A 27,219-nucleotide genomic window follows, 5' to 3' on the forward strand; every position below is an offset into this window, starting at 1 on the left:
GTGGTGACAGTGAGGCCATCTGTGGTGCCAGCCTGGCCATCATCTGACTCCCATAGGCAGCTTCCTGATCCCTCACTTTGTCCTGCTCCTTGTGGAGGGAATGTCACGTGTACCCAGAGCCGGAGGGGTGGGGGAGCGCATTGGTAGTAGCACCTGGAGAACTACAGACCTCAAAGTCAAAGGCTGAGATGGAGAAGGGGGTGGCCCAGCAGCTGCCCAGGGCCCATCGCCCATCCTGTGCATGCCCCAGCCTGTGACTTACCCTGCCCCACCCTTTGCAGGAAAGCTCCATGCCCACATCCTGATCCCTGGTCCCCTCCAATTCCATTCTCCCTTAGATTATGCACAGTCTGCCATCAGGATCTAAAGATTCTACTGAGTGCAATAAGCTCAAGGTCAGTGACAGCACCCAGACCCCACGTTCAAATGCCAGGACTGGCAAAAAAAAAAAAAAGTATCAAAGGACAAGGAGCTGGCCAAAAGTTAGAGGGATTCTATCTTGACAAACAATAGCATGGTAAGTTGCACTCAGAAGAATTGCACAGAATCTGGAAATGCCTGAGACCTATCATTCTATGTATCCTATCTGTTTGTCTAAATACATATGCTTTATGCATTTATATGTTAGTATAGAGAGACAAATCAATGCATATGACTATACATATATACATAGCCAGACACATGTGGGTGAGTGGAATAGTGTGTGTGAGTTTGTGTGTGTGTGTTTTGTGGATGGGTATCTCTGTTGAAGAAAGATAGAAAATATGTAAATATCTTTACAAAACTTTGCTATAGATAGACATAAGCTCTTAGGGGAATCTGAAAGGACAAGTTTATCCTTATGAAGTCCTCAGCAAGTTTTAATTTTTTCATTATATACTTTCTCTTTTTAAACAAGTACTAAGGCTTCCTCTCAGGGACCATTTGCTGCCATTTCTCATGGCTGGTACAAAAGGAACTGAGTCACTGTTCCAGCTCTTTTTCGTGCTTAACTGAAGATAAAGATCTCTATCAGTGACTTTCTTTCCAGGGCTGGCTTCTAACCAGGATCCTCAGATCTCAACCTTCTTTATAGCTACAATTAACAGTATGAGAACCCAGCACTGGGCATATGAGAATTCAGTTCCAATGCACAGGGCAAGAAATTGTGTGAATCATGCAACTCCAATTAGATACAAAAAGCTAGAAGTGAAAGGTCAATACATTTGAGGAAAAGATGCTGAGAGTAATCACATAAGCCCTAAGAGTAAGCCCTAAACCCTATACACAAGTGTGCATGCTCACACTGGCAGACACACACACATGCACACATACACAATATCTCAGGCAATATTGTATCTTGCATTAATATCCAGAGATTGGACAACAGCATAGCAAGTTATGAAATCTTTTTTTTTTTTTGTCTACGTTGAGGGAAAGGGATAGGACACAAGATGCAGAAGCGAAGACTTCGGAGGCAAATTCTGTGAGTGAATACCTTGTAAAAAGAACTTTCTTTTCTTTCTTCTGCCAGTCCTGGAGCTTGAACTCAGGGCCTGAGCACTGTCCTTGGGTTTTCTCAAGTCTAGCCCTCTGCCACTTGAGCCACAGTGCCACTACCGGATTTTCTATCTACGTGGCTCGGTGGGACAGCTATAGCCTAAAGAAAGCCCAAGAACAATGCTCAGGCTCTGAGGTCAAGTCCCAGGACTATCAAAAAGAAAAAAAAATCCACAAGGGGCAAAATGCACTGTGAAGGAAAATGGCTTGTGCAGGATGAGGGGAATAGTGACAGTTAAGTTTGGATCTTACCTAAGAAAGGGTCATTGAGCCTGAGACCAGGCTAGTACCTAGGCCTAAAGACTTGGGATTTGACAAACAAGGTGTGCTGTTTACTACATCCACATGTATATTGTGTGATTGGAGTGGAGACTCAAAGTCCAGTATGTCTTTGGGAGGTCTTCTGTTAGCCAGGAGCTTTGGTCATTGGACCCAGAAAGGTGACCCTACCTCCCTCACAATGGAACAATATGGAACCCTGGTAACCAAGCCACTGTAACTGACAACCAGCTCAAGCCAGCTCACTTGGCCTGTGGCTCAGGAACAAGAAAGATGTGGCTATGCTGTTGCCAAAGTTCAGGACACTTGAGTCTCAGGCATGAGAGATATGGATGTCTCACTGGAAGATGTAGATGCTGGATCAGTGCCAAGCCATGAATCCAGTATATCAGGCCTTTCTCTAGGAAGAAAGCCAGGAAACTCCAGGGCAACTCACACTAGGTATATTCCTGATAGCAAACCTATTTGACCCCATCATCCTCCCCACACACTACAACCTTCTTATGTGCTTTCAAATATCTGAGTTGACAGTTTGTGTTGTTGTCAATCTACTTTATCTTAATTCCTCAGTGTCAAGTGTGCTCCCATTTCTATGTTTGAATGAGCCATTGTTTTTGCCACCATAGTGTGATGGTGAGTCAGCTCAGACTGTGAATGAGCCTTGTAATCTATGGCTCCTGGAGGAAGGCCTGTTGGAGATGCTGGTGATAAAGCTGATCCCTGCCTACCAGAAAGGTGATCTCTTTTATGTGGGAAATTTCCTGCACGATTTTAGACAGTGGGGGACAAGGGAGAAGATGCTGGAAATTTTCTTGAAAAAGTGAGTGCTTTCCCTCTAAACCCAGGTTTGCTCAGCCCCTCCTGGCCGAGTCTTGGAATACTTGGCACCTCTCTGAGCCTGTTTGGTTCATTGGGGGTATTCACAGTGGAGCTAAGCAGGACTCAAGTGCACACGCTGACTACTTTATTAGGACTGGGCCCCCACGCCATTTCATTTCCCTCAGAAGCTACTGGAGTCTCAGCAGTGTGCTTGATGAGAAGTTGAATTATAGGCATAAGTGAGTGGCACCCAACTGCAGCCCTCACCTAGATGAGGTCCTAAGAAATCCCTTTATCCAGTAGGAAATAAGGTTTTTAGTATCAATGGCGGAGGCCTGTGAAGTACTGGAGACAAAGGAGAGGCTAGGGAGTGAATCACTTCTGAGCCATCAGGGAGGAATTGTGTTAGCTTTGCCTATTTAGATCCCAATGCATTTACTTTTTGGTGTGTGGTCCACTGCTGGCAATTGAATTTGAACCCAGGGCTCCTCTCTGTTCGTCATCAGGCCTCACACCCCCTTCTTGCTAAGAGGAAGACTTCTTGTGTGCTCTCTGTCTAGTTAGGCCTCTCCAGCCTGGTAACACTCCAACACTGACATTCCAGAAGGTCTTGGGTGGCTTGCTAACCTGTCATGTCACACTGACAGCCCTTCCCTGTGGCCCTTAGTGCCCAAGCAGGTGCCACTGGGCCTCAGCCTCCTGACCCAGCCTCACCCTCAGCCAAGCTGTCACTGCACTACCTCAACTGTCCACTAGATGTAGCCCCAGAGCCCTGTGGCCTGGCCTACTCTACACCAGACATGAGTCTGAGAACTTGGGTCTTAGCATGCAGAAGCTAACACCTCTTGGGCCTCTGCTCACTCCTCTGCCATCTCACTCTCCCCAAGCTTGCTAGCACCAGCCTGGTGTCCCAGTTTCCCCAAGCATGAGCGCTAGCACATTTTAGCACCTGACCTCTCCACAGCACACACCTTAGATGTGAGCAGGACCCTATGCAAGGACAGCACCACCAGGACAGAGAGTTAGAGAGAGGTAGAGTGAGGGGAGGAGAAAAGCGAGACTGACTTACTACTCTTGTGATAACCAAAGAAGCTTTAGCTTCATTTTGTTTCTTAGACTCACCTGGTCAGAGTCCCACTTCAGCCTCTGAGAGCTCGGCCTCTGGATGCAGCCCTTGCTGGCTGTTATATCAGTTCTTTTCAAGGCAAGTGCTCTACCACTTGAGCCACAGCACCAGTCCTGGCTTTCTGGTAGTTAACTGGCGATGATAATCTCACAAACTATACTGCCTGCGTGGGCTTTGAACTATGATCCTCAGATCTCAGTTTCCTGAGATTACAGGTGTGAGCCACCAGCTCATACTTTCTGGAGGAGGGGAGCCCAGAGCATTCCAGAAAGAAGTGCGATTGGGAGTGGCAAGAATGGAATCTACATGAGTGGGTTTCAGCTCACCCTGTAGTGGTGTGGAGCCTGTGGCCTGGGTACACATCTGTGTGTGGGAAATTCATGGGTGAATATATGAGAATAGTGTGTGTGTGTGTGTGTGTGTGTGTGTGTGTGTGTGTGTACAAGCTAAGGTGTGGGATGTACGCATGCATGTGTGTGTCAGGTATCAGTGTGTGAGTGTGTTGATGATGTATCTCAGGTGATGTGACTGTGTGTTGTTATCATTACCAAGAGTCAGAAAATAGAGCATAATTAGCCATTGGCATGAGTGATAGTGGTGTGTGTGTGTGTTTGTGTGTGTGTGTCTGTGTGTGTGTGTGTGTCTGTGTGTGTGTAGGCCTGTAGGTGATACAACCAAAAGCCTGGACTTTAACCTGACAGCCACCCAGAGATGCATGATTTCTGGCAGGAAGCAATTACATTTATGTTTAGCAGGATCTTCCCAGCTGCCAAGGGAAAATTGACTTGAGGGGTCAGGCCGAGTTAGAGCAGGCTGCTGTCATCACTGGGATGGGAGACACCAGCATACCATGCAGGTGCAGAGAAATGCATTCACTGAGTAAAAACACAGAAACCCTGACTTCCTGAAAGGAAGGAAGTTGTCTGTGTCTGCTGTCCTGGCTGAGGTGACCAATGCCACCCTTCCTGAGAATTCATAATTCACCACCCAAGCCCTGCTATGCTCAGGCCCTAATGAGGTAGCACTGAGCGACACTCCCTTCCATTTACTGGTGGTTAGTTGGAGATAACAGTCTCACAACTTTCCTGAACAAGCTGGCTTTGAACCGTGATCCTCAGAGCTTAGCCTCCTAAGTAGCATGGATTGTAGAAATAAGCCACCAGCACCTGGCTTCTGGTTTATTTTTAATGTTTTTGTCTTTTATGGCAGGATTTCACCATGCAGGCCAGGTTGGCCTCAGCTGCCCACGGGAGGGTTACAGCCTGCACCCACTCGGTGCCACATAAAATCCCTTATGAATGATTCATCATTTCTTTCCTGCTTTCAGGATTCTATGTCAAGCCAGGTGCCAGGGGTTTACACTTGTAATTCTAGTTATTCTGAAATCTGAGATCCGAGGATTGAAGTTTAAAGCTAGCCTAGGCAGATACATCTCTAAGACTAATTTCCAATTAACCAGCAAAAAGCTGGAAGTAGAAAGTGGCATTGTGGCTCAAAGTGGTAGAGTGCTAGCCTAGAGCAAAAGACTCAGGGATGTCAGGCACAAGGTGGGGGATCACACCTGTAATCCTAGCTATTCAGAAGAGGGGTCACACCTGTAATCCTAGCTATTCAGGGGAGGGGGGTCACACCTGTAATCCTAGCTATTCAGGAGGTTGGGATCAGAGTATTTTAGTTCAAACTAGACTTTGCACAAAAGTCCATGATTCTTAGCTGTGATTAACCACCAGAAACAGGAAGTGGGGCTGTGGTTCGAGAGGAAGGTAGGGCAGTAGCCTTGAGATGAAGAGCTCAGGGATGGGGCCCATGACCAACTAAACCAAACAAGGAAGGAAAAAGAAAGAAAGAAAGACAAAAAAGAAAGAAAGGAAGAAAGAAAGAGAGAGAACGAAAGAAAGAGAAAGAAAGAAAGAAAGTGAAGGAAGAAAGGAAAGGAAAGGAAGAAAAGAATGAAAGAAAGGGAAAAGTATAATTTGTATTTAAAAGAGGGTACTGTAGGGCGATGAGTTTGGCCTAGTGCTAGAGTGCTTGCCTAGTATGCATGAAGACCTAGGTTGGTTTCCTTGGTACCACATACATAGAAAAAGGCAGAAGTGGTTTCATGGCCCAAGTGGTAGAGCTCTAGCCTTGAGAAAATTGAAGGACAGTCTCAGGCCCTGAGTTCAATCCCCAGAAATGGCAAAATAAAAAGAGTAAAAAGTTTCTCATAGGTTTTTTGCTTTTTAGTTCTCTGTTTTTTGTTTTTAGCACGCTATATCACCTTCATGGCTCTTCAAAACAAGTAGTGGTTGGGGAAGGGAAGGAGAATATCAGTGTGAATTGAGTGTAGGTAGAGGAGTGAACTTTACAGGAGGTTTTTGTAGATATGAAGCTTGATTGTTTCCTCCAAACCAGGCTGTTTCTGTTTGCCAGTTTTGTAGACCCTAATTTGATTTTCATTCCTACCTCTTGTCTGATCCTTAAAGTTCCTCTCAAGAACTCTAGACTACCTATCAGGGGACCTCAGACTTGTCTTCCCAGACCTTATCCATTACTCTGTGGAATAAATCTTTCATCTCCCAAACCATTGCTGTGTGAGAAGACCAGCTGGCCACTTCTAGAAGGCAGGTGTGTGCCTGCCTTCTGGCATTTGCCTCAAAGTCAGAATAGTCAGCCACCACTTGGGACAACACAGTTCCTTCATTGATAATGCAACCTACATAGAGAATTCCAAAATTCCCAGTACAAGCTTCCTAGAAAGCTTATAGTAAATGTGTTTCTTCCATGTAAGCCTAATTTCCTGAAACACAGTGGTACAACTGTAGGTCTGACAACTTGGAAGGTTTAGCAGGGAGGTTCATTCAAGCACCAGAACATGGATGCTAACCTGGGTGACAAAGGAAGACCAAGACTCAAACACAAGTGCAGCACTTCCTCACCAGAGCTTCTGGGTTTGATCCCAAGTACTTCAAACACAAAACTACCCTAGGCATGACATTTTTTATTTTTATTTTTTACTAATAGTACATCTCTTTTAATGCTGAATGCCTAAGTTCCATTTTTTATTTCTAAATCACAAGACAGCAATCTGCAAGATTACATAACTGCTAGATTATTGTAGAGGAGAAGCACTCTTAGTTTTCAAGTTCTGTGAAGAAACCTAGGAGTTGCTAGTAGTTTTAGGCCATTTCTTATCTCAGTCTGGTGAGAAAGATCTGGGGCCAACAATCATTGATTTTGCCTAGCTTGATATCTATCTTTGTTGTTGTTTTGTTGTTGTTTTTGGTGGGTCCTGGGGCTATAACTTGGCCTGGGCCCTGTTCCTAAACTCTTCAGCTCAAGGGTACCACTCTCCCTTGAGCCAATCCCCACTTCTTGAGTAGCTAAGATTACATGCAAGAGCCAACTTACCCAGCTTGAAATTACTGTTTTTTTCTTAATGCAAGCAGTTTAAGCACCAGCCAGGCTCAGTGGGCATGGTGGCTCTCGCCTTTAATCCTAGCTGCTCAGGAGGCTGAGATCTGTGGGTGGAGAGCCAAAGCTAGCCAGGCAAAAAAGCTCCTGAGACTCTTGTCTTCAATTAACCTCTAGAAAGTGGGGCTTCACTTAAGGGAAGGCAGGGTGGTAGTCTTGAGCTGTAGAGCTCAGGGACAGTGTCCAGGGCAAGTTCAAGTCCCAAGACCCACAAAAAAAAAAGAATTTTAAAAACCAGTACCCTACCAAAAATTCCAGGCTTAGCATGTACGTAGTTACTAAGAGGCTGAGATCTGAGGCTCATGGTGCAAAGCCAGCCTGGGTCCTGAAGACCAAGAGACTCTTATTTCCAATTTCCCACTAGAAAACCAGAAGTACTACTGTGGCTCCAGGTGTAGGGTGGCCTAGAACTGAAGAGCTCAGGGACAAAAATCCAGGCCCAGGAAAATGGCGATAGCCTTGAGCTGAAGAATCCAAGGAGAGCGCCCACGCCACAGTTTCAGCCCACCATATATATATATATATATATATATATATATATATATATATATATATATGTCACATATATCCTTAAAAAGCCTATTAAAGCCAGACCTGGTGGCTCATGCCAATAATCCAGGCTTCTCAGGAGATTGAAAACTGAGGACAATGACAGTTGCTGGCAGGGTTGTGGAGAAAAACGAACCCTACTACACTGCTGGTGGGAATGTAAACTAGTTCAGCCACTCTGGAAAGCAGTGTGGAAGTTTCTTAAAGAACTGAAATTAGACCTTCCCTACGATCCCGCCATACCACTTCTGGGCATCTACCCTGAACCCAAGATATGATTAGGATAACTGCTCAGCTATTTTCATCTCTGCACTATTCACAATAGCCAGGTGATGGAAACAATCCAGATGCCCTACTGCAGATGAATGGATACAGAAAATGTGTTATATATACACAATGGAATTCTACATAGACAACAGACAAGATAAAATAATGGCATTCGCAGGGAAGTGGATGAATCTAGAGCGAATCATGTTGAGTGAGACAAGTCAAGACCTAAGGAACAAAAGGCACATGGTATCCTTAATATGTGGCTATTAAATCCAAAGAGTACAAGAGTGAGGACTCAATTACTGCATACCCAATGCTATGGACATGGTAATGAAAATATAAACATAACTATATAGATATAAAAACCTATGACTCTATAGACATAATGTTTTTTTATTAATATGTTTCTATGACATACAAACCCTTAGCCTAATTTTGATTAAGTTCTAAATACTAAGTCCCAGTGATTGTAAATAGAGATTCCCTTCTTGAACACTTGTTTGTTAAACCTGTCATTTAAAATATGATGTAAAAATAAAAAAAGTTTATTGTAAAAGTGATGAATAGAGGGGTTACAGTTACAGTTGTAAGTAATGAGTATATTACTTCTTGGATACTGTTATCCCTTCACATGTATTTCTCCCACTTTGCCTCCCCTACCACCTCCCAAGATGTAAGGTTCATTTCCAACATATTTTCTTGTGAATATTGCTGTTACATTGGTTCATCCTTTGTCCTTTGTCTCATCATCTTGTTTTTCTCATTCCCTTCCCTAATTTGAATAAATAAATAAACATTAAAAAATTTTTGTCAGTCCTGTTAGACTAGAGAGAAGCTCTTTTTTATTTTTCTCTTGTGGGAAAGCTATCATTCTTACTAAGTTTGCTGAGTGAAAAAGACAATTGACAGAATTAAATGGCTAGGTTTTGATTTCTCAAGTATTTATTACAACTCCTTTGAGGTTCAATGTCTTGTGATTTTTTTCTTTGATACTGCCATTGAGCTCTTCATCTCAAGGCTACTGCCCTACCTTGGGCCTGGGAATGGATCAGATCACACCTGTTGGTGACTGCCAACCCAACCCTGGCACTTTCTCACTCCTGGGTGATTGTGGGGGGGAGGGACCAGCAGAGGAGAAGGAAGCACCATTGAGGCCAGAGGGGGCATCTGATGTTGGAACCACCAGCTTACACACACATAGTCTGGAAAGCTCAGAAAGAGAAGCCAGGACTCTTGGTGGCCCATACAGAACTGATGCTTCCAATATCCATCTTTTACAGTCTTCTTTTCTGTTTCCCACTCCTGTCCCTTGACCTTTTCCAGCATTCTTATTCTGGGGAGTACCCTGTCTGCATGTCTGTATCCCAGGGTGTGAGGCCTTGGGTAGGACTGGTTCCCACTTCACCTCTGCTGACCTCCCACACCCCTACCTGCTGATCCTGGTGTTTCTACTCCGGTCAGTCCCTTTTGTATTTTACCATTTGCCTCCCAGCTCCCCTTTCCCTATTCAGCTTTCACTATTCTGTTTCTTTGTTGAGTCCTGTGGATTTCTTGGGGAGTGAGTGCTATGATCTTCTTGGAGCTTCAGGTTGCTTGGATGGGGTGAAAGGTAAATATCTGGTTCTTGAGGAACTTGCCACTTTTGACTCTCTAGGAGTATAGAGTTGTCCTGGTGGAGTGATCCCCCAAAATGTTCCAGAGCTCAGTTCCCTGAGGCTACGTTTCCCATGCCTTCTCCCTCTAAACTGATGGGACATGGTGTTTCTTGAAGTCATAATTGTTTCTGCCTTTTTGAAACTCACTCATATACCGGCATATGGGTACAAATATTTGGACTAAGTTATTTTTTCATTGGTTGTGGGGCGTATAGATCCTGGGTCTTGAATTCAATGTCTGGGCCTTGTCCTTTAGTTTTTTTTTTCAATCAAGGCTGTCCCACTACTACCAGATCCACAGCTTGAGTTTGGACTTTTTGGTGGTTCATAGGAGATAAGTCTTACAGACTTAATGGCCTGAGCTGGCTTAGAACCAGGATTTTTCAGATCTCAGCTCCCTTGTGAATCACTGGTACCTGGCTTGGAAGAGCATTTTGCTGCTGAGTCACAACACTCCAACTCTCTCATGTCCTGGCAAGTCTATACATGCTTAAATTGCTTCATATAGTGACAATGTCAGATGTGCTTATGAGGTTTTTCCACGTCCTACAGGAAGTAATTTGTGTATCAGGGTCAAACTTGACTGACTGTTGGCTGGCCTCAAAGGAAGAGACTGACTTTTTGAGATTGATGGATTTCCTTTTCCTCAGTATCAGATTGCTGACTGTCTGTTCTGGTATTTTGAGCACAGAGGGTTTTTTGTCACAGGGCTAATCATTTGGAGAGTAGCAAGTCCTCTAGTTAGTTGTTGTAAACTGCCACCAGGAGTAGTCAGCTTGATCTTTGTATTAGATCTTTACTGTTCAGAAACTGAAGAACATTAGCAAGCTTCTTTGCTAAACCCCAGGTTCAAATCCTGATAGCCAGCCTAGCCTTTTCCCCTTTAGTTCTGTATCTTGTATGTGTTTTTTCTTTCTTGAATTCGCTTTCTTCAGTTCCTATCCTGTTTCAATGTCAGGGTTGGGATTTCAGGGTTATATCCTCAGCTCTGCCTGTCACTTGCTGCCTGTGTTCATCATCCACCATCTTTGTCTCTGGACTTTAATTTCTCCATCTGTAGAATATTATTGTTCTGTTGGGAGCTTTCTGTGATGTGGTCAGTGAGTAAATAGGAGGCTACTTCCATTTCCTGTGGCATTGTTCTTTGCAGCCTTTCTAGTTTCAGGGGTTCTGTGTTGGCAGAGCCCCAGGCAAATGGGTTGTGTGCTGCCCAAGTGCGGCTCTTCTGTGGAATAGTTGTGGGGAGGCATATAAGAGATCTTTAGAGTGTCCTGTGTAAAGAAAGCCATCATATTACAGTTGTGGTGCCCCAGAATTCCCAGTTTTCACTTATTTTAGAACCAGATATGTAGAGAAAAGGTCGAGGTTAACTGCCAGTTTGGTCTGATTTTTCAAGAAAATTATTCATATGAATAAAAAAATATTGATTGAGCAAATTAGCCTTTTGGTCAGAAAGAGAGAAGAGCAACAGCTGGATGCTCCTGGGAACTCCTACCTGCCATTCATGGATAGGCTCATGGGGCAGGTTCAATTCTTTATTTTCTCTGCAATTGCACAAAGAGGAGGAGGAAGTGGTGGATGGGGTTGGTGCTTCAAGGACTGTCAACTAGCTAGCTGTTCTTCCTTTAAAGAAAATTTCTCCTTCCTGGGTGCAGAAAGTAGCTCTTTTCCAATGATAGGCTTTTCTGGGTGCTACAACATTCAGCCTTCAGCTTCTGCCTTTCAGGAAGATCCTGCCAAATTTTCCCACAGCCTTTGGTGTCCTACCCTCCTGGAAATACAGATCCCTGGGACTGGCCTTCCCGGTCAGTTCCTTGTTTGAATGGCAGCTGGCCCTGAAGGAAGAGGCTGACTTCTTTCTTCCAGGCCTCATTCCAAACTATCCCTGAGCATGCTTGCCACACATCAGGATGCTGTCTGAGAAATCTGCTCTCTGGAGCAGATTTGAAGTGCTGACCAAGTCAAAGTTCAGTCTGGCACTTACGTCATTGTTGAAAACCTTCCCAGAATACCTTGTTGATCTTCCTGGCAGATGTAACCACAGAGGCACAGAAGCTCTAGAGGTCTAGAGGGAAGTCCTTTTTTTTTTTTTTTTTGCCAGTCCCATGACTTTAACTCAGAGCCTGAGCACTGTTCTTGGACTTTATCAAAGCTAGCACTCTATCACTTGAGCTCCCCTTCCGTCTTTCTCTATGTATGTGGTTTCGAGTAATTGAGCCCAGTGCTTCGTGATGCTAGGCAAGCACTCTACCAGTAGGCCAAACTCCTCCTGGAGAGAAGTCTTGACTGGACTTTTGTCCAAAAGAAAATGAGATTCATTGTACATCTGAGAGAAGTTTATCTGAGGGCAGCATACCCACTATCCTAGCTATTCAGGAGGCTGAGATCTGCAGAGTTCAGCTCAAAGCCAGGCCAGGCACTAAAGACTATGAGACTTTTATCTCCTAGGAAAACAGAAGTGGTGCTGTGGGTCCAGAGGTAGGGCAAGTAGCCTTGAGCTGAAAAGCTCTGGGACAATAGCCAGGCCCAGAGTCCAAGCCCCATGACCAACAAAAAGACAGAGAGAGAGAGAGAGAGAGAGAGAGAGAGAGAGAGAGAGAGAGAGAGAGAGAGAGAGAGAGAGAGAGAGAGAGAGACAGACAGAGACAGAGAGAGAGAGAGAGAGACAGAGAGAGACAGAGACAGAGACAGAGACAGAGACAGAGAGAGAGACAGAGACAGAGAGAGAGACAGAGAGAGAGAGAGAGAGAGAGAGAGAGAGGAGTTTTTTGCTTTTCCAACCGTTCCATCATGTTTGTTGATTTATTTATTATTATTTTCTTGTGTGTGTATGGGGGGTAATAGGGGATGAACTCGGCCTAGGCCTTGCCCCTGAGATCTGCAGCTCAAGTCTACTACCCTACCCTTGAGTCAAGCCCAACTTCCTGTTTTCTTAAGGTTAATTGGAGATAAGAGTCTCAGGTCCTTTTGTGCCCGGGCTAACTTTGAACCTTGATCCTCAGATCTCAGCCTGCTGAATAGCTAGGATGACAGGCGTGAGCCACCGAGACCAACTTGTATAATATTTTGAGCAGGAAAATCTGGGGCAAAATCACACAGGTTCTTTCCTGACCACCTAATTTGCCTTCTCTTCCAGCCATGCTTCCAGAATCTTGTGTTCATTCTCAACAGCAAGAAAGAATGAAAGGATTTCTGATGAGTTGCTTTTTCTCACTTTGTTTTACATTTCATTTTATTAAGCCAAGGGAGTTCAAGATTTAAAAACCAAAACATTCAGCTTCAGGGACATGTGCAAACATTCAGTTTAGGAACACGTGCATAAGTCAGATAAAGATGGTTTAGCAGACTTTAAAATCTTCACATTCTAAGTTGAGTGTGGAATTGCTTCAGCTTCTTTGTGGTTTTTTTTTTTTTTTTTGCTCTAAGAGAAAGTCACGGCTGGAAGTTTGGCCTAGTGGTAGAGTGCTTGCCTAGCATGCTGAAGACCCAGGTTTGATTCCTCGGTACCATGTACATAGAAAATAAGAGCCGGGAGTGGTGCTGAAGCTCAAGTGGTAGAGCTCTAGCCTTTAGAAAGACCAAGGACAGTGGTCAGCCCCTCAGCCTAAGCCCAGGACTGGCAAAAAAAAAAAAAAGAAAGAAACAGTCACCTTTGTTACATGATTCAATGACACCTAGGAGGTGACGTCTCATGGAAGGTGAAGGTATGCTAGTAATTGTTCAGAAATCACATCCTCCTGAGTAATAGTGTATTATCTTAATGAAGTGTTAGTGGAGTTGCTAAAATAGTGTGGTCATGCATACATTCTAATGTTCTAGGGAACTGAGTAAGCTATAAGTATTTACTCTCTATACGTGCTTCTTGGAGTGTTTTGTGGCCTTTGTCCTACCTGAAATTTGGGCTATATTTGATTATGCAGTTTATAGTCTTTTTTTTTTTTGCATGGTGTCTTCACTAGATTTTTTTTCTCTAAATTTTCTCTTCATTGTCTGTTTCCTGCTCACTAACTTTCTTCGTTTGTCTTCCTCTTTCTTTGGCACTGTTTTTCTCTGTCTCTTTTTCTTTTTCTCAGTCCCTCTTCCATCCATGTCTCTCACTTTTTTTCTTTTCTTCAAATGATTTGTCTGGGAGCTAAGTTTCCTTCCTGCTTTCCTGATCAATTTACCTTTGCTGATGTGACTCTTAGAATTGATATTTTTCTGCTTTTTGGTCAGTGATAGGTCTTAAACTCTGAGCCTGGATGCTGTCCCTGAGCTCTTCAGCTCTAGACTACCACCCTACTCCTTGAGTCACAGAGCCACTTCTGGTTTTCTAAGTGGTTAATTGGAGATGAGAGTCTCATGGACTTCAGTGCCTGGGCTGGATTTAGGCTGGCTTTCAACCTGTTTTGAACCAGCTTTGAACCGAGATCCTCAGATCTTAGCCTCCAGAGTAGCTAGGATGACAGGCATGAGCCATCGCCCCTTTCAAATTGATACTTTTTTATCAACAGTGTAGGAAAATTGTTGTTAACTGTAACCCTAGACAATTCTACAAGATCCCAGTGCCAGAGAAAATTAGAAAAATACAAGAGCATAAACAGATAGAGACATGGGGACATGGGGAGGGGAGGGCAGCGTTTCCAAGGCTCACTGGCACTTGAGTACACAAAAGCAAGTATATTTGTTCAAGTTCATACAGGGAAGATTAGCATGGATACATGTAAAAAATAAAGCATCCATATTAATATTACAATCAGAACCAAAAAAGAGTTCACGTGAGAAATTTGAGTCTGTAAAATAGAGCCCAGAGAAAGTCCAGATGTGACCTTCACCTTACCCAGACTTAAAGGCCAACAGCAGGGCCATGAGTGTGGCCTAGTGGTAGAGTGCTTGCCTAGAATGCGCAAAGACCCATGTTCAATTCCTCAGGACCACATACACCGAAAAAGCCAGTGTTGCCAAGCACAGTGGCTCACACTTGTAATCCTAGCAACTCAGGATGCTGAGATCTGAGGATCACAGTTTAAAGCCAGCCTGGACACTAAAGATCAGGCACTGAATAGACTATGAGGCTCTTATCTCTAATCAATCAATAGAAAATGGGAATGGGTCTGTGGCTCAAGGGATAGGGCAGTAGCCTTGAGTTGAAGAGCTCAGGGACAGCGCCCAGGCCCAGAGTTCAATCCCCAGAACCCACAAAAAAAGAAAAAAAAAGCCAGAAGTGGTGCTCTGGCTCATGTGGTAGAGTGCCTGCCTTTAGGAATTCCTAAGAACAGTGCGCAGCCCTGAGTTCAAGAGCAAGGACTGGCAAAAAAAAGTCAACAGCATCCAAGGTTCATTTCCCAGACTTTGGCACAGTAAGTAAGGAAGGGGAAGGGAGTTGGTACTCCAGTCTCTTAACCTTCTCCAGAGTTTTCTGTTTTATCCCTTCCATGGCCAGCTCTCAGAGTGTTGTCAGGTTGGAGTTCCAACCTCTTAGAATTTTCTACATTTAGCTCAACTTCAGGGCTTCTTACAATAAAAAATTAATTCATTCATTCATTTTGCCAGTCCTGGGCTTGAACTCAGGGCCTGAGCACTGTCCTTGGTCTTTCTCAAGGCTAGAGCTCTACCACTTGAGCCACAGCACCACTTCTACCAAGGAATCGAGCCCAGGACTTTGTGCATGCTAAGCAAGCATGCTACCACTAGGCCAAACTCTTGGTCCCCCTATAAGAAATTTCTATGTACCACCTACCAATACACAGCAAATAATTTGATTTCTCCTGATTGTATTGCCTTTATGCGGTCTAACCTCATTTGATTTGGTACTGTAGTTTTGTTTTTTCCTTTCACTACATTGGAATATTCTCATCCACTGCCAGTGTAAGTTAGAAGCTGGTATTGATATATTTCTAGGTAAAAACTTTTAAAATGTTTCCAAACACTTAATTTGTAATTTCAACAGGAAAAGGGACCATTTATATCCCTGATGCACTTTACAGAATCTAGATTTTCCCATATTCATTCTTTTTGGCACTTGAACTTAGCATGGGCACAGTCCCTGAACTCTTCAGCTCAAGGATACCACCCTACCCTGGAGTCAAATCCTCACTTCCCATTTTCTTTTTTTTTTTTTGAGTATTGAGTGCATATTTTATTTCTCTCTTAATAAAAACACATACATATGAAAAGTGACTATTGATTGTAATTTTGGCATATGCCATACATTATAATACTTTATATCATAATTGCCAGTATTTTCATAATTATCTGCAATGCTTTGATTTACTTTTTATGCAAAATATAGGAAAGTGGTCTTAATTTTATTTTATTTATTTATTTTTTATATATTTTTATTGTAATTAATAAAAGGGTTACATGATATTTGCCAGATAGAGGGTGCATTAATTCACATACATTGATACCCTTTCACATGTCTTGGTACCCATTACCCTCCCCCCACCCACCACCCACTCCCCGTATTGGTTTTCCCCCCTTCCCTATTAAGTTTCAGATAACCAAATACAAATAAATTCAATATATCAGATAACAAAGTGAGATATTGTAACAATATGAGATACCCAAGGGACAGCAAAGGAGATGAGGGATAACATAGTACATTAAGGACAACAATCATTCGTTATATGGCTTTTGTTTCAATATCCTTCACTTCCCATTTTCTAAAGGTTAATTGGACATTAGAGTCTCAGGTCTTTTTGTGCCAGGCTGGCTTTGAACCTTGATCTTCAGATCTTAGCCTCCTGAATAGCTAGGATTATAGAAGTGAGACACCACAGCCACCCTGCCCAGCTTCCTTTTTTTATTTTTTCTTTTGCCAGTCCTGGGCTTGAACTCGGTCTGAGCACTGTCCTTGGACTTTCCTCAAGACTAGTGATCTGATACTTGAGCCACAGCACCACTTCTGGCTTTTTCTATGTATGTTGTACCAAGGAATTGAACCTTGGTCTTCATGCATTCTAGGCAAGCACTCTACTACTATGACAAACTCCCAGCCCCCCCAAATTCCTTTTGATGATAGATCTTTCCATGCAGTCTAGGATGGCTAGAAATCCTTCTTGAGTTTCTCAAGTTCAGGGAGTATAGGTGTGTCCCATCCTTTGTATTTGTTTTTTGATTTTTTTTATGGGTCTTCTGGCTTGAACTCTGCCTGAGCCCTGTTCCTTAGCTCTTCAGCTCAAGGCTATCACCCTACATTTGAGCCAAGCACCACTTCCCGTTTTCTAGAGGTTAATTGGAGAGTAGAGTCTCAGGTCCTTTTGTGCCCAGGCTGGCTTTGAATCTTGATCCTCAGATCTCAGCCTCCTTAGTAGCTAGGATTACAAGTGTGGGCCACCATCCCCTGCTTAATATATTCCTTTGAAAAGTCTGTTATGTAGTAGTTATAATCTATTCTAATAGTTTGACTGTCTTCTTCATAAAGAAGTAACCAGAGACTCAATTTCACATATACCTTACTAGTACTAGTTTTTGTAGTAAATTTGTTCTCACAGCTGACCTTTCTCTAACATTACCCCAGTATGTACAGAACAAAGGCCATCCTCAGTCTGAACCAGTAGTGCTTCTGAAAAAGAAAAACATGCAATAAACTTGTTGTAGTAGTATAAAACAGCAAGAAATAAATTTCTTGTCAGGCGCGGTGGCTTATACTTGTAATCTTAGCTACTCAGAAATCAGGCTGATATCTGAGGATTTGGTTCAAAGCCAGCCTGGCCACTAAAAAGTCTGTGAGACCCTTATCTCCAATTAACCAGTAAAATATGGGAAGTGGCACTGTGCCTTCCTAGGTAGGGTGTAGCTTTGAGCTGAAGAGCTCAGGGACAGTGCCCAGGCTCAGAGTTCAAGTCCTACAACCCACAGAAAAAGAAAGTAAATAAATTTGTTTCCCAACAGATCATTCTGCCAGACATAGGAAATTAACATGCTGGATGCAGTTCACTGTATTATTACTTGATACCCCAAGATTTTGCAATATTCTCACAGTACCAGCATATGCCATCATACAATGTAGTTTCTTTTCAATGGAATAATTCCATTTATAACCTAAATCTATTGCCCACCCCCCTTTGTCAATACCACAATTGCTTTACCACAATATGCCACAAGCCCTTAATCATTTTCTGGTGGGGAATTGAAAATGAGTCTCATGGAATTTTGTGTCAAGCTGGCTTGAACCATGTTCCTCAGATCTCAGTCTCCTGGGTAGCTAAGATTATAAACATGAGCCACCAACACCTGGCTACCTTTTTTTTTATTTGGTGGGGCATGAGACTGCTTGAACTCTGGGTCTGGGTGCCATTCCTAATCTCTTCAGGTCAATATTTTATGTAAGTCTAAAGCATTCATGTAGAAGAATAAAATTCCAGACATGGTGTGTTTATAACTCAGGGCTAATGACTTGATGAACATGTGCCATTACAGCAGTTGGTGTCATTTGATGATGTGGCTGTGGATTTCAGCTGGGAGGATTAGCAGGATCTGGACAATGCTCAGAGGACCCTGTACAGAGATGTAATGCTGGAGACCTACAGCAACCTGGTGTCATTATGTGAGTGAAAGTCAAATTAACTTGGTCAAGTGGTTTGTTATTTTGTAGATACATGAATATTTATCAAACTTTCAATACTATTTAAATATAAGATTCCAGGCCCTGGGAAGTATCATTTCTTTCTAAAGAAAACCTAAGATAACTTTATTCTTATTCTTCAGGATACCTAATCAGCATTTTGAGAAAAGTTCTAAATTGTGTTCCCACTAATGGAGATGGTCTTTCCAGGAAACCTGGTACTGGGTGCCATGTTTCATGCCTGTAATCTTAGACACTCAGGAGGAAGAAACCTGAGAATTCTAATTTGAAGCCTGCAATGGCAGAAAAGTCCCCATGAAACTCTATAACTCCACTTAACCCCTCAAAAACTATTAGTGGAGGGCCAGGAATTTGGCTTTGTGGTTGTGCCTGGTATGCATGAAGATCCATGCATGTTAGTGGAGCTGGGACTCAAACTGGTATTTTTCTAGTCTTGAGCAAGAGAGCTAAGTTTGTGCCATACATTTGGCAAAATGAATCTAGAACTGGGGAAAAGTCAACCATACAGCCAGTAAGAAATGAGAAAAAAGATTTAAGAGCTACCTTGTGAGCGGGATATCTGAGACCTTACAGCAATGATGACCCAGCATGAGTAATAATTCTCCATTATTTCTAATTTACAGGGCCCTGTGTTCCCAAACATGTACTGAATGTCAAGCTAGAGCATGGTGCAGAACCATGGATAGGAAATTCCTCAGACAAGAATTTCACAGGTGAATTAATGCATCATCATATTGCTGTTGGAGCCTGAGCCCAGTTGGTAAGTTCATGTTCTGATATACTGAGCAACAATGTTCCTAGTTCCCCTGAGTCCTATGTGTGGAACCGAGGGGACTCTTTGTGAATGATCTTTTTTTTATTTGCCAGTCCTGGGCTTGGGCTCAGGGCCTGAGCATGGTCCTTGAGTTTTCTCAAGGCTTGGTCTCTACCATTTGAGCCATAGCACCACTTCTGGCTTTTTTCTATATATGTGGTACCAAAGAATTGAGCGAGGTCTTTGTGCATGCTAGGCAAGCACTCTACCACTAGGCCAGACTGTAACCCCCAAGAATCATATGGTGATATAATGAATTGTATGTGGCAATAGAGTTAAAGTTAGATTTCCCTGTGGAAATCACTGTGAAACAAAGTAAAATGAGAAAGCCAGGTGCTGGTGGCTCACTCCTGTAATCCTAGCTACTCAGGAGGCTGAGATCTGAGGATCAAGGTTCAAAGCCAGATCAAGCACAAAAGGACCTTAGAATCTTCTCTCCAATTAACCACTAGAAAATGGGACGTAGGGCTGTGGCTTAAGAGTAGGTCAGTAGCAGCATTGAGCTGAAGACTCAGGGATAACACCCAGATCCAGAGTTAAAGTCCCATGACTGACAAAAAAAAGAAAGAAAGAAATGTAGAAATGAGATTTCATTTTCATTGAAACTAGGCCTATGCAGGTATGAGGAAACAAGGAGTAAGTCGGGGCTTTATTCTCTGGTAACGGTAATTGACTTTTCATGGCAGTCAGAGACTGGGATTCAGAACCAAACCTTTCCAGCCAGGAGTCGAACCTAGTGGTAGTGGGCTTGCCTAGCATGCACAAATACACGTGTTCGATTCCTCAGTACCACACATAGAAAAATGCGCAAGTAGTGCTGTGGCTCAAGTGGCAGGGTTCTAGCCTTGAGAAAACCCAAGGATAGTGGGTCAGGCCCTAAGTTCAAGTCAAGACTGGGAAGAAAAAAAAAAAGAACCAAAGCTTTTAGTCTAGAGAAGATAATTAGCTAGGCAATGAGCTGGAGTATTTCTGGTCTTCCATGGTTTTGAGGGTCAGGAGTGTCAGAAAATGAATTTTGATGAGACTTCAAAATGGAAAGAAACAAATTTCAAAATTCCCTAAATTGAGATGTTAGTGAGAAGTTATAACTGAAGGGATGTAGGTGTAAGGCCTTACTCTCAAGAACCATTCTTGCTTAGTTCAAAGGCAAATGGACATATAAACCACCCTTGTGGCTTCTGAATCTAGAAAATATTCCTGTTCCTCACTTAATGGTTAAGAAGCAAAGCAGCATTGGAGCTGGGTGAGGTGGCTCACGCCCGTAATCCTAGCTGCTACTCAGGTTCTGAGAATCAAGGTTCAAAGCCAGCCCAGGCAAAAAAGGACCTGAGACTCTTATCTCCAGCTAACCTCTCGAAAATGGGAAGTGGGTCTGTGGTTAAATGATAGGGGGCTGTAGTCTTCAGCTGAAGAGCTCAGGGACAGGGCCTAGGCCCATGAATGAAAAAAAAAAAGAAAATAAAAAGGAGAAGTAAAGCACAGCAATATATAAATTATTTCTCGAAAATAAAAGAAAGGCAGCTCTTCCCCTATGTATAAACAAAATAGTATTTAAAAAAAGAGCTGCATGTATCCTATAGGCAGTACTCACCTTAAAACTGTAGCAATACATAGTTGAGTAATTTGAATAAATATTTCCTGTGATAGAAACCTAAACACAGAAAAACATTATTTGTTATTGTAAAATGTCATTATTTTCTTAATATGTTAGGGAAAATTGCATATATTTCTTACAAATCAAGTTCCCCTTTTATATTTTAAAATATCTAACATTTAGGATGGGAAAGTAAAGTCCTTACCTTTACATTAAGGAATATTTGTATCTTATGTGTGTTTGTGTCTTTTTTTTTCTATGACCCATTTTAGATGTCCAAGTAGTGGAGAATGTTTTTAAGACCTGCCAGGAAAGTCAAATGAATGTCTTTGTGAAGTAACAGTTGCAAGTAATATTGAAGTGGAGGAAAAGGTGAGATTAGCAACAACTTTTCATTTGAGCTCCACACATAAGACAGAGCTGATTAGTAATAGTGCAAACACCTTAGGGATGAGGACTGGGGAGTTCATTAAGTGTCAGAACATGCTTCTCTCTCCTGAGCCTGAGGAGATGCATGCTGCGTATAGGTCTCATATGTCTCGTTGTTGAACAATCCCTCAGCTATTCAGAGCATTGTAGTTAAAATTGTGACAGTCCAAAAGACCTGAAGAATCATAATCCTGTTCTCCCTGCCCAAGAAATTCTTCAGAGAGGGAGGAAAAATGCTGAATGTACTGTGTGTCAAAAAATATTGTACTTAACACCAACGATCACTACACATGTGAAAATGTACACAGGAGAGAATCCTCGTATATGTAGTGAATGTGAGAAATCTTTCAGTAATGAAATATGCCTTACAATAGTTCAAAACAAATATCCTGAGATATCTGATGAGTATATAAAGTGTGAAAATTCAGTTTCTGAGAAGTCAGACCTGACGTTCCAAACTCAATCTCCAACAGAAGAGAAACCTTACATATATGAGGAACATAAGAAAATTTCTATCCAGAATTCAGCTCTCTGCAGGCAGCAGAGACCTCACACAGAAGAGAAATCGTATGAATGTGATAAATATGGGAAGTCTCTCAGACTGAAGTCATACCCCATGTTGCATCAGAGAAGACATCCAGGAGAGAAACCTTATGAATGTAACAATTGTGGAAAGTCCTACACACAGAACTCACATCTGAACACACATAATACACGTTACACAGGAGAGAAACCTTATGAATGTAGTGAATGTGGAAAGTCTTTCAATTGGAAGGCACAACTCCGTGTTCATTAGAATACACACACAGGAGAGAAACCTTATGAGTGCAACAAATGTGGAAAGACCTTCAAGTGGAATTCACATCTCGGGAGGCATAACAGAAACCAACAATGTGGAAAGACCTTGATGCAGAATTCACACCTCAGCAAACATAAGAGAACTCATACACATGAGAAACCTTAGTAATGTAATAAATGGGAAATACTTTTTAGCCTTTGGAAGAAAACTCAGCTTGCATCACAGAACCAACACAAGACAAAACCCTTAATGAATGTAGCAAATTTTCAGTCTTTAACCCAGAAGGCACAACTCAGGATTTATCACTAACACCCACAGGAGAGAATCCTATGTTTGAAATAAAAGGAAAGTTTTTCAACAAGTCATACTTGAGATTGCATCAGACAACACACACAGGAGAGAAACCATATGAATGTAACGAATGTGGAAAGTCCATCACGAAGGCATGGCAGAGTGTAGAATGCACATAGGATAGAAAAACCTTATGAACATTACAAATGTGGAAAGTTTGACCTGGAAGGCATACCTCTGTGTTCATCACAAACCTGATTCACATAGAAGAAAAGAAAACTAATGAATATAAAAAACGTGCAATGAGTTTTAATCAGAAGTCAGTCTTCAGTACATTTCAGAATATATACAGGAGAGCAACTCTGAGTAATTAAAAACAGCCATATACAGAATCTCTATATGTAAGCATTAGAGGAAGTCTTCAGAAGTCAACTTTCAAGAAGCATTAAGAGCACCCATAAAAGAAATAAATACAATATAGGAAAACCTTTGTCAGAAACCTTTATAAGAGCTGACTGTGTGGCTTAGTGGTAGAGTGCTTACCTAGCAAGGATGAAGGCTTGGGTTCGATTCCTCAGCACTACATAAAAAGAGCAAGCCAGAAGTAGTACTGTGGCTCAAGTGGTAGAGTGCTCCCTTTGAGCTAAAGAAGCTTGGGCCCTGAGTTCAAGCCTGAGGATTGTCACAAAAAAAAGGGGAGAGAGAGAAAGAAAAAAAAAACAACTTTTAAAGTATACAGAGAAATCCTTCATGGCAGAAGTAAGCTAGGTGTAATAGGAAACCACTCTTTAGCCTTGGGCACTTACTGAGCCAACATTTCTCATTTTGTTTAGTGGTGAAGTCCCGGAATATTAACAAGAGGATTTGGACACAAACGATGGGCATTAGTTACTTCAGGTTTTACAAGTAATTAAGAGAGTGAAGTTGTTGACTTGTGTCTTTTATAATAGGGAATGGTTTGTGAAGTTAATTTTATTAACTCAGTAATAAGAGTTCTGGCCCATTGAGACTGGAGCCTGCTAAACTCCACAATGGTCTGCGGAGTGATGGATGGGGAAAGACTGTCACAATTTGAACCACAGACCTGAGAGCATCAATTTCTCCACTGCTCCCCTAAAGTCTGTTGTGTGTGTGGTCCATGCATTAAAACACAAATGACTTACCATTTCAAATTCACTTTTTGAATCGGAGTTATGATGGGAGATACTACTGTTTGTTTATTGCAAATTTGCACAATAGGAAAGTGATTTTCATCACCTTTTGCCTCAAGTTATTCATGAAATATTCAAAAACATGTAAGGACACACTTTTGGGGATATATTTGGTGTGTGTGTATGTGTGTGTGTACACAAGTTGTTTAGCTTGAACTCAGATCTCAGCCTACTGAGTGGCTAAGATTAGAGGCATGAGGCATTGGTGTATTTAGTTTGGACAGCCCCAAAGTGGTCTCTTAGTAGAATTTTCATGGAACTGTAAAGACATATCTCACTTGGGTTGTTTCATATTCCTGCCTGGAATTTAGCTAGCCCTGTACTTGTCTTGCTAGCTCCACATTGGAAAACCATAGAGTTGACTTACTTTTCTCCTTCCATCACTACAGATCCATCCACCATAGTTGGGAGGAAGATAAGCAAGTAAAGAAGTAAGTGGCATTACACAGAAAAAGAAGTTCTGTCATGTAAAACTGGGTATAGATTTTTATTGGTCGTGAGATTTTAAACTCTGGGCCTGGGTGGTGTCACTGAGCTCTTCAGCTCAAGGCTATCACTCTAACCCTTGAACCACAGCACTAATTCTGGTTTTCCTGTTGGTTAATTGGAGATAAGATTCCGACAGTTAGCATTGCAGGCGAGAGCTACCATGCCCGCCTAAAAAACTGGGTATTTTTGAGACATCTAATCAAAGCACGTTTCTTTTATTTTTTATTTTATTTTATTTTTTTATTGTAATTAGTAAAAGGGTTACATGATATTTGCCAGATAGAGGGTTCATTAATTCACATACATTGATACCCTTTCACATGTCTTGGTACCCGTTTCCCTCCCCCCCCACACCCCCCACCCGTCTTGGTTTTCCCCCCTTCCCTATCAAATTTCAAATATCCAAATACAAATAAATTCAATATATCAGATAACAAAGTGAGATACTACACCAATATGAGATAACCAAGGGACAGCAAAGGAGATGAGAGACAACATAGTACCTTAAGGACAACAATCATTCATTATATGGCTTTTGTTTCACTATCCTGGAGGTCCTTTCAATTAGCTTCACATTATATGTCCTTATGTATCAAGATTTTGCTCTATTGCAAATCTCTGCTAGTAGAGCCCAAGGTTTCTACTGATTATGACAAATGGGGGAAACCATTGAGCCTAAGTTCCTTTGAGTCTGGCTTACTTCACTTAATATGATTTTTTCTAAGTCTTTCCATTTCCTAACAAATGGGGCGATGCAAAGCACGTTTCTTGATTGCACATCACTTTTGATTTGCACCAGGTCTTGAGGTTGGGACTTCACTGGATGTTAGATAACACAGCTTTAGGGCCTCTGAGGTTTGGCATAGTGGTAGAGTGCTAGGCTAGCATGCACCAAGCCCCGGGTTTGATTGCTCAGTACCACAAACATAGAATGAAAAAAAAAACAAGCTGGAAGTAGTGCTATGGATCAAGTGGTAGAGTGCTAGGTTTGAGGAAAAAGCTCAAGGACAGTGGACAGGCCCTAAGTTCAAGCCAAACGACCACCCAAAAAATACATTACAGAAAATGTGGGTGTGATTGTGAGTGTGGACACTCATGGATTATAGCTAGGGCTATGTGCAGAATGTCAGATCCCCTGGGGAATCAACCTTCTCACTGCCTATGACATTGAGCATTTTAGAGGATTGTCTCTCACAAGCTTCTGGAAGTGGGGTGTAAAAATCATCCTGTTCTCGGATGTCTCTTCCCTCCTCCCAGCATACAAGTGTCCATCTCTGCAGATCAGCTACAGCATTAGAATCCTGCAAGAAAGGGGCTTTGGTAGAAGGTTCAGGATGGAGAGAGAAGGCTCTCACTTTCCTTGTCCCCAATTTGCCTGCAGCATCATGTGTTCCATCTTCACGTTGTGGTTGGACTCCTACCCTAGTGATTACATGCTCAAGAACTGCCACACCCTGACACAACTCAAGCTCTATATGAGGCTCCACATGCTGGCCTCGGAGCTGCTCTTCCACTTACACATCTTTTTTGACCAGCTGGAGGAATGCGGAACCAGTAAGACCAAGAAAAAGAAGAAGTCCTGGTGTGGGCGCCTCAGAGCCTGTGAGTAGGAAGCCCACGTGGTCTAGGAACTGGTTGGCCCTTACTTCTCCCCAGCTTGGCAAAATGCTCTTTATGGGTGGTGTCGGCCAGGTAATGTCAGTTCTCTGTTTGAAAGGACTCAGGTATATGCACTCATTAGAAAGACCCTACATCTCCTCAGTGTTCAGTCCAAACTCCAATTCTGCAGCTTCCTTCACTAGAGCCTCATGGAAGTTGAGTGACACTTCAACTTGCAGAGTCCACTCAAAGAATGCTGTACCTATTTCCATTTTTAGGTTTGGGTTGCCGTAGAAGAGCGTCTCCTAATCCCCAGATGATAAACCCACCAGAGGAGCTAGTGACTGATGGAGATGGAGAATCAATACTGCACTCCAGAAAGCATGGGCCTTCTGTAGAAAACACCAAACAGGTTTGCAGTCCTGTGGATATATCTTGTGCTCTGAACTGCACGTGTGACACAGTTGAACCCGCAGATACTCTGGAGGAAGAAAAAGAGGAGCTACATTTCCTTCCCTTTGCTTTCATAGTCCACCTGGAGTCGGTCCATATGAGTCAGAGTGACAATCCACTTACTGTGCAGCCTAAAAGGCCACACGTTGGGCTCATGGAAAATGTCCCCAGGTTATTTGCGGGGGAAGCAGCAAGTGCAGTCTCAATACTGGATTCACTGGAGGAAAATGAATCCATCTTTACAGAATATCCAGACCCATCTGTCTCACCACAGGAGAACCAATCTCCAGTCGACAAAATAGAATCTGCTCCCCTCTTACCTCAGGAAGGACATTCTGTTTCTCATGAGGAGGGCGACCCTTCTGAGGACTGTGAGGTAGAATTATTGCCCCTTCTGAGGACTGTGAGGTAGAATTACTGCCCCTTCTGAGGATGGTGAGGTAGAATTACTGTTTAAAGGTGACTTGGAGGCCAGTCTGGATTTAGAGCTTCCCTGTCCCCTTCCTAGAAAGACATCTCTTTATCTTGCTCTCATGATTGTCATATGTTCATTGTATTTACTTTTCTATTAAACTCTCATTGTTAATATTATGGTGTACAATGCTTCAGTCATTATACTGTGTTTTACTTTTCACCTACAATGTGAGCTCCCAGACACATAGGTCCTGGGTGGGGTAAAAACCAAACTGGCCTGGACCTGTACAAGAAAACCTTACTGGATATACAGGGAACTATGAAATGCATGGAATCACCAGGAATCCAGGCCAGGCCTCCATGGAGAGACAGGTTAGCTATCATAGCTTAAGGACAGAGCAGATGCCAAGAAAGTTGTTCTGTAAATTGGGAGAAGTGCCAGAGTAACTGAAGTAATATGTCGGACTCTGTTCTGTGAGTTCAAGTCTGTTAATATATCCATTGTGCTTTGTACAAATATTTAAGAAAATTAAAACTCCATAATAGCATCAAAAATCCACTTTGGCCTTGAGTTTGGCGTAGTTGTAGAGTGATCGCCTAGTATACAAGAAGCCATTAATTCAATTCCTAGGCACTGCATACACAGAAAAAGCCAGATGAGCCACTGTGGCTCAAGTGTCAGAGTGGTAGCCATGAACAAAAAGTGGCCAAGGACAGCTCCTGGTCCCTCAGTTCAAGCCCCAGGATTACCCAAACAAGAAATCATACCATTTTCTGCACATTTTGAAATAGATTTGATTTATCTAACCCTACTTCTTTTTTGCCAGTCCAAGGTTTGTACCACCAAGCCAGACTCCTGGCCCCCAA

The 27,219-nt window shown here is 42.6% G+C and overlaps 1 pseudogene; it reads left to right on the forward strand.

Moving 5' to 3' along the window:
* The first annotated feature begins 1,433 nt into the window (after nt 1-1,433).
* Nucleotides 1,434-22,652, forward strand: LOC150044887 (uncharacterized; annotated as a pseudogene).
* The last annotated feature ends 4,567 nt before the right edge of the window (nt 22,653-27,219 follow it).

Source organism: Megascapheus bottae, chromosome 29 (genome assembly GCF_031878675.1).
Source record: "Megascapheus bottae isolate mThoBot1 chromosome 29, mThoBot2.hap1, whole genome shotgun sequence".
In the NCBI taxonomy this organism is placed as follows: domain Eukaryota; kingdom Metazoa; phylum Chordata; class Mammalia; order Rodentia; family Geomyidae; genus Megascapheus; species Megascapheus bottae.